This window comes from Phyllobates terribilis, unplaced genomic scaffold, assembly GCF_046119375.1.
Source record: "Phyllobates terribilis strain yellow unplaced genomic scaffold, ASM4611937v1 Scaffold_4__5_contigs__length_816908805, whole genome shotgun sequence".
Lineage (NCBI taxonomy): Eukaryota > Metazoa > Chordata > Amphibia > Anura > Dendrobatidae > Phyllobates > Phyllobates terribilis.
In genome coordinates, this window is record NW_027362764.1 from 537,142,385 (window position 1) to 537,151,413 (window position 9,029).

The following is a 9,029-nucleotide window of genomic DNA, read 5'->3' on the forward strand; positions in this document are numbered from 1 at the left end:
CTGATGATAGAGAATTATATTTACATTCTTCTCAGCATCCAACAGAATGTTCAACCTGTTTTTGCAAGAAATGGCTTCACATCGGGCATTTGTTTAGTGTTAATAGTATCACAACAGGGAGGACACATTTAAAGCATTTTGTTTGTATGCCACAGAGCAGAGTGGGAGCTTGTTATTATAGTACGGAAAACATAATTAGCTCCTTACTCCCTATTTTACTAAGCATATATAAAATATAAAAGACCTGATGAATAGTCTGTGGCTCTTGTCAAGATGTGTAAATGGAGAAGACTAAGTCATAGAAGAAAAATTCTTAAAAAAAAAAAGATCTTGAGTACTGAAAGCAAGAGCGACCCATAGCTGATGCACAAGGTTAATGGACTAAAATGTAATTATAAATTGTAATTTTAATTGGTTTGAACATGCATTTGTGTGGATTTTGTTCACTATGATTATTCAATATAATTATTTTTCCATATAGTATTCAGATTGCCTGTTCAGTTATATAAGTTCTAATGCTCCCTCACACCAAATAATCTTTATTTCCTTAAAATGTAATTAACACCATTATACAAAATAATTCTAGATGAGCAGGAAAACATTTAAAAAGACTGCAGTAAAAGGTATACAAAAGGTCATGCTGACCTGAGTCAATTACCGTATTTTTCGGACTATAAGATGCACCGGACCATAAGATGCACCTAGGTTTTAGAGGAGGAAAATAGGAAAAAAAATATTTAAGCAAAAAATGTGGTCATGATGCCCTGTTATAGGGGAGGGAGTCTGCTGCTGACACTGGTATTGAGGTAATGTCCCCCAATTCTGTTAATATCCTCCATCCTGGTATGAATGGCCCCTCCTTCCTGATATACGTGGCCCCCATCCAATCCTGGAATGCATGGCACCCCTTGATCCCCCATCCTGGTATTCATGGCACCCCATTTGATCTACCATTCTGGTATGCATGGCACCCCTTGATCCCCCATCCTGGTATTCATGGCACCCCTTTTGCTCTACCATTCTGGTATGCATGGCACCCCCTGATCCCCATCCTAGTTTTCATTGCACCTCTTGATCACCCATCCTGGTATGCATGGCACCCCTTGATTCCCCCATCCTGGCATGCATGGCACCCCTTGAGCCCCCATCCTGGTATGCATGGCACCCCTTGAGCCCGCATCCTGGTATGCATGGCACCCCTTGATCCCCCACCCTGCTGCCCACAAAAAAAAAAAAAATAATCATACTCACCTCCTCTCTCCTCCAGCGCTGTCCCGCTCTGCTTCGGACACTCTCACTGTGTGTGCCGTGCATGGCGTCCCTGCCATGCGCCCTCACACAGTGTGAGCGCGCACACTGTACCGCAGCACAGCTCCTGCTGCCGCTCTGCGGTCAGTGTGCCTGTTATTAAAGACCATGGATATTCACTACAACCCATGGGAGTGGGTTGTAGTGAATATTCATGAGCTTTAATAGTGGGCACACAGACCGCAGCAGGAGCCGCGCTGCGGTACAGTGTGCCGGCTATTAAGTAAAATGAATATTTCCTGCTCCCCACGCCCATGGGCGTGGGGAGCAGGGAATATTCATTTTCTTTAGTAGCGGGCACAGCGCAGGCTGCAGCAGTCTGATCCCCCGCTGCTGCTCCCCCAGACCTCCTACCACGCAGAGCCACAGTATATACAGAGAGATAGTATTCGGACTATAAGACGTACCCCCCCAATATTTTGGAGGAAAAAAGTGAGTCTTATAGTCTGAAAAATACGGTAAATTGCAATTAATGCATTAAGATTCGAGATGAACAGATCTTTTGAAATTTGACTTAGACTAATTTTCCCTAAAAATTTGACTTGCGGCGAATACATTTGCGCAAATTTCAATACTGGAAAGCTTGTAATTGCTTGTAAAATACATGTGGGGAAGAGGAGTGATAATCTTGTAATAAATGTATTTTTCACTTACTATTACTTGATTCATCACAGTGGTGACTACTAGCTGTTCTATGGAGTCCAACAAAGCAGTTAACATGGGAAAAAAAGATACGCAAGATATCTCTCTGCAAAACTATCTCAAATGTCACATATAGATAACTACCCTGTAAGTCAATGGGACCATTGCCTGGCCTGTAAGAGTCCCTTTGATAGCTGACAGGGTTCATTGGAAGAAGCAGTAACCCCAAAAGCTGTGTCTTCTCACTCACCCTAAAACAGTGCTTTCTTTTGGAGGATTGGTGGTTTTGATAAAATCTCTAGTATTGACTCTTTAATGGATCTATCTGCAATTCTATAGTGCCTATAGAAAGTAGAGGGAGAAGACCAAGTGGCAGCCTTACAAATTTCCTCAATGGAAAGCCCTGTCTTCTCCGCCCAGGAGGTTGATACCGCTCTGGTAGAATGCGCCCTCAATCCCTCCGGTATCTCTTTATCCCCTGAGGAGTATGCGAGGGAAATGGCCTCCTTGATCCATCTAGCGATTGTAGCCTTTGAGGCCTTACAACCCTTCCTAACCCCCTGATAGCACATAAATAGGGACTTATCCTTTCTAAAGCCACGTGATACTTCTAAGTACCTTAGTACGCACCTCCTAACGTCTAAAGTGTGAAGTCTCTTCTCTTTTTGATTTTTGGGCGGAAAGCAAAAAGTTGGGAGAACTATTTCCTGGGTTCTATGGAATCGAGTGGCCACTTTAGGAAGAAAGGATCATATTAAAACCTGATCCAGCCTATCGTCCAGAATTTGCGTAAATGGAGGGCATATTGAAAGGGCCTGTAGGTCACTGACTCTCCTGGCTGAAGTTAGGGCTACTAACAGGACCGTCTTCAGGAAAATAATTTTGGGGGAGACTAAATCTAGTGGCTCAAAAGGAGGACTGGTCAAGGCATCGAAGACAAAATTCAAATCCCAGGGAGACATCTTTACTTTGGTAATGGGTCTACACCTAAAGGAAGCTTTTAAAAAACGGGCTATCCAATAGTTATCTGCAATATTGGAAGAAAATAAAGCTCCCAACGCCGACACCTGTACTTTCAAGGTACTGGTAGTGAGACCTAATTCTAAGCCCCGCTGCAGAAATTCCAGAATTTTCCCAATAGGGGGCCCCTCCTCCACCTTAACTTCTGCAAAGGACAGAAACAGGTTTTCTGCTAGCTAGGAGAGTATTCACTACATTTGCGGGGAATCCTTTGTTGGTCAATAACACCCTCTCAAATTCCAAACCGTCAAATGTAGACTCGGGGTTGGAGGATGGGAAAGTGGCCCTTGAGTGAGGAGGTCCGGAATCACCCAGGGATCTGATATGGACATCTTCCGGAGACAAGGGAACCACGGTCTTTTGGGCCAAAAGGGACATATGAGTATCACTCTGGCCCGGTCTGCCCTGATCTTTCTTATCACCGCTCGGAGCAGGATCATGGGAGGGAAGGCATATGCCAGAGGAAATCTCCAGGGAACCATGAAGGCGTCCACTGCCAGGGGTCCTTCTCTGGGGTCTAAGGAACAAAAATTTTCCACTTTCCGATTGGCTCTTGTTGCGAATAAGTCCACAGTCGGAAGGCCCCACATTTCTACGATTCTGGAGAATATTTGTGTATTTAGGGACCACTCTCCCTCTTTTACAGAAGTACGGCTGAGGAAATCCGCTGTGATGTTTTCCTTGCCTTTTAGATGAGTAGCCGAAAGAGAGAGACAGTGATCTTCGGCTTTCAGCAGAAGTGCGTTCGCTACCCTCATCAAGTTTCTTGAGCGGGTTCCCCCTTGGTGGTTTATGTAAGCTACCGTGACTTGATTGTCCGAGAGTACACGGACATGATGGTCCTGAAAATATATAAGGAACTCGTTGAACGCATGCTGCACCGCCAGAAGCTCCTTAACATTTGATGACAACTGTTGCTCACTGCTTGACCAGGTTCCCTGCACTAATTTCCCTTCAAAGTGAGCTCCCCAACCTGTAGCACTCGCATCAGTGGACAAGACTGCAGTTGGACTACATTCCCAGGGAACCCCTTTAGCAAGATTGTCTTGTCGTAACCACCAACGAAGGGACCATATGGCACGAGGACCTAGCGTAAACTTACGGTCTAGATGCCCCTCTAAAGCTGCGTTATTGTACAACACATCCCACTGAAAGGCTCTTGAATGCAATTGTGACGAACGAACCGCAGGAAAAGTGGAGGTGAAGGTTCCCAATAGTGACATGGCCTTACGGAGTGACATAGAAGGTTTACGTATACATTGTTCTACCAACTCCCGGATTTTATCAATTTTCTCTTCTGGAAGACAACATACAGTGCCTACAAGTAGTATTCAACCCCCTGCAGATTTAGCTGGTTTGATAAGATGCAAATAAGTTAGAGCCTTCAAACTGCAAACGAGAGTAGGTTTTATGAACAGAAGCATAAATCTTACAAACCAAAAAGTTATGTTGCTCAGTTGAATTTTATTAAATTTTAAACATAAAAGTGTGGGTCAATTATTATTCAACCCCTATGTTTAATATTTTGTGGAATAACCCTTGTTTACAATTACAGCTAATAATCGTCTTTTATAAGACCTGATCAGGCCGGCACAGGTCTGTGGAGTTATCTTGGCCCACTCCTTCCTGCATATCTTCTCCAAGTTACCTAGGTTCTTTGGGTGTCTCATGTGGACTTTATTCTTGAGCTCCTTCCACAAGTTTTCAATTGGGTTAAGGTCAGGAGACTGACTAGACCACTCCAACACCTTGATTTTTTCCCTATTGAACCAGGCCTTGGTTTTCTTGGCTGTGTGCTTTGGGTCGTTGTCTTGTTGGAAGATGAAATTACGACCCATCTTAAGATCCTTGATGGAGGAGCGGAGGTTCTTGGCCAAAATCTCCAGGTAGGCCGTGCTATCCATCTTCCCATGGATGCGGACCAGATGGCCAGGCCCCTTGGCAGAGAAACAGCCCCACAGCATGATGCTGCCACCACCATGCTTGACAGTAGGGATGGTATTCTTGGGGTCGTATGCAGTGCCATCCAGTCTCCAAACGTCACGTGTGTGGTTGGCACCAAAGATCTCGATCTTGGTCTCATCAGACCATAGAACCTTGAACCAGTCTGTCTCAGAGTCCTCCAAGTGATCATGAGCAAACTGTAGACGAGCCTTGACATGACGCTTTGAAAGTAAAGGTACCTTATGGGCTCGTCTGGAACGGAGACCATTGCGGTGGAGTACGTTACTTATGGTATTGACTGAAACCAATGTCCCCACTGCCATGAGATCTTCCCGGAGCTCCTTCCTTGTTGTCCTTGGGTTAGCCTTGACTCTTCGGACAAGCCTGGCCTCGGCACGGGAGGACACTTTCAAAGGCTGTCCTGGCCGTGGAAGGCTAACAGTAGTTCCATAAGCCTTCCACTTACAGATGATGCTCCCAACAGTGGAGACAGGTAGGCCCAACTCCTTGGAAAGGGTTTTGTACCCCTTGCCAGCCTTGTGACCCTCCACGATCTTGTCTCTGATGGCCTTGGAATGCTCCTTTGTCTTTCCCATGTTGACCATGTCTGAGTGCTGTTCACAAGTTTGGGGAGGGTCTTAAATAGTCAGAAAAGGCTGGCAAAAGAGATCTTTAATCCACACATGTGAAGCTCATTATTCTTGGTGCCTGAACTACTTCTTAATACTTTAGGGGGACCAAACAGAATTCTTGTGGTTTGAGGGGTTGAATAATAAATGACACTCTGAATTAACTTTTTCCGTTTTAAAAAAAAAACAAAAACAAAATTTGCTGCAGTGCATTTCCCACTTCCAGGCTGATCTACAGTACAAATGTCACAATGCCAAGTTAATTCCGCATATGTCAACCAGCTAAATCTGCAGGGGGTTGAATACTACTTGTAGGCACTGTAGCTGTTTCCTGGAATCTGATATGACCCCCAGATATTGTTGTACCTTGAGTGGAGATAGTCTAGACTTTTCTAAATTTAGAAACCACCCCAAACTCTTTAAGACCGACATGGTCTCCTGCAGGTGGGTCTCGCACTGAACCAACGAATTCCCCACTATCAGGAGATCATCCAGGTAAGGGATAATTAGAATGTACCTTTCTCTTATATGGGCCATAACTTCCGCCATTACTTTAGTAAAAACCCGTGGGGCTATAGCTAAACCGAAGGGGAGTGCAGTGTATTGGAAGTGTTTAACCACCCCGTCTATTTCAATGGCCAGCCTCAAGTATTTCTGGTAATTACTATGAATTGGGATATGGTAATACGCATCTTTGAGATCGAGCACTACCATATAGCAGTGGGGAAAAAGTAACTTTATTACGGATTTTAAAGACTCCATTTTAAAGGTGTGTATTTTAAGGAAATTATTCAGGGATTTCAGATTTATAATTGTCCTGAAACTTCCATCTGGTTTCGGAATCAAGAAGAGCGGGGAGTAGAAACCAAGACCCTTTTCAGCTTCCGGAACCTCAATCAGGACGTGCTTTCTTATTAGGGTTTGTACTTCCGAAACGAGGGCAGCCTGGCGTTCTGGGGAAGAACTGGAGGGAACAACCATGAACCTTTTGTGAGGCAATGCTTTAAATTGAAATTTAAGACCATACTTAATCAGGCTCAAAATCCAATTACTATGAGAAATCTGTTCCCAAGCTGGGACAAAAAATGACAATCTCCCTCCCACCTGGGCTGATTGTGTATCCCCTGGCTTCTGCTCAACTTTTGGAGACGGACCAAAGAGTAGACCTCTACCTTTTCGACCTCTTTCATCAGACTTGTCTTGCTCCCTGAAATATCTCTTCCGGAAAAATTTCCTCTTCCGGAACGATCTCTTAAAGGAGGGTAGAGGTACTGATGGAAACCCCTTCTTAGGGTACCCCGCTTTCTCCAATAAGTCGTCCATGGTCTGACCAAAGAGGTATTCCCCTTCACACGGGATTGTACACAGTCTGGACTTAGTCTGTAAATCCCCTGGCCAGCTTTTAATCCACAAGGCTCGCCGAGCCGCATTTGACAGTGCTGCTGACTTTGCTGCCAACCTCACCGAGTCCACAGATGCATCAGCAAGAAAAGCTGCCGCCCCCTGAACCAGTGGAAGGGAAGAAATAATGTCTTTCCTAGAAGTCCCATCCTTCAACTGACTGTCTAGCTGTTCAAGCCACACCATCAGGGCTCTGGACGTACAGGTAGCTGCTACTGTTGGTCTCAGTGCTCCCGCAGCTGTCTCCCATGCCCCTTTCAGGAAAGTATCAGCCCGTCTGTCTAGGGGATCTCTCAATGCACCCATATCATCGAACGGGAGGGAAGTTCTTTTCGCTGCTTTGGTAACAGCAACATCCAGCTTGGGTGCTTTTAACCAGGAGGAACACATAGCATCCTCAAATGGATATTTCCTTTTAAAGGATGGAGGAACACTACCCTTCTTGTCAGGCTTTCTCCACTCCTTATCAATGAGGTCTTTCACCTTTGAATTTACTGGAAAGACCCTTCTCTTCTTTAGCCCCAGACCACCAAACATAACATCCTCAGCTGACTTCTCTACCCTCGAATCCACTATCCCCATTGTAGATCGGACGGCTTTTACTAGGGCATCAACCTCCTTCAGGGGGAAGCACTGTCTATTTGGCTCACTATCAGAGGAAGAGAAGGCGGAGGAGGAAGCGACCGATAGCTCAGAGTCTGAACCCAGCTGGGTTTCTTGAGGAATATGCCCAGACTCTGAACGTTGCAATGCTTTGCCTATTTCTTCCCTTATTAAAGTTCTTAGGCCTAGGGAAAAATCTGGGGTCTCCTCCGATATCATTTTGCTGATACAAAGCTGACATAACCTTTTGCTATATGAATCAGGGAGCGGACAGCTGCATAAGGCACACTCTCTGTGCTTGGACTTCGAGGAACATTTCTTGCTCTAAAAGAAAGTCATAGATAGAAAGAAGGAGGAAACATTAGTAGAACTTTCACGAAGATTCCACTCACCCCACAGAACCTTCGGTACCGTAGAAGCAGAAGAATCCAGCATGCATGGCGAGGAATCACGCCACACCGGACCGTCCTTCCTGCTCTTAGTGGTAGCTCTTCTAGCTGTACGACCAGACCCTAGCCGGGAATGACGCTGCGCCACTAGTTGTGAGGGCTCCCCAGAGGGCTGCTCCTGCAGCAGATGTTGTTGCCTAGGTGACAGCTCCTGTGAATCTTCCATAGCTTACAATGTAAGAATGGGCTGGGAAGCATCTCTGTATGTTACCAGACCCTTTATATACTGGCCATACCGGTACCATGTGTGGGTGTGTGTTTCCTTTCTTTTACCCAGGAGGGCGCTACCTGCTCCTTGGTCTTCCTCCCCAGGTCCAGGTGGGATCCAGGTGGGCTCCTCGCCGCCAGGTCCTCAATCCCCCGGCGTTCAGCTGCTCGCGCCAAAAATTCAAACGAGCCCCGCCCCTTCCGGTGACATCACAGGGCTTCCTGCCCGGCGCACCGGAAGTCACGTCAGAAGGTTGCGCCCGTCACGTGCGTCGCCGGCGCGACCTGGATCTCCTGCAAGCTGTAGCGGGGGGGGAGGAAGCCCGCTAGCGGCCCCACACCTGGCGGACATCTACCTCCCGTGAGGCGATGTCGCGCCCGCCGCAACGCTCACGGAGGAGCCCCAATGAGCTCTGCCGTGGCGTCTCCAGAGGACCGGGATGGACCGGCTCCAACCACCTGCTGTGGCCCTCTCTGGGACAGGAGTCCATCTTCTGCAGGTAAGCCTGCAAGGTCCCCCATCATGGACAGGAAACCTAAACTGAGGCGGGAAGAGAGGGCCGCCCTTTTTAACCTGTAGGTTTCCTGTCCTTGATGGGCGGATCCTCTCTCTCACGTGGTGCTGTCATGGGCGACCGAATAATACACCATTCCCTGCTACCGAACTACTTGACGGGTTTAATTACACATTTTAAGAGAGGAAAATGTTTACACCGTCAACCACTTTCCCCCTGATCCTGTCACAATAGCTAATGTCCCATCTATCTATCACACCGACTGATCAAGATGCAGGAGTAGGGAAGCTACTGGACATGTGCATCCTCCA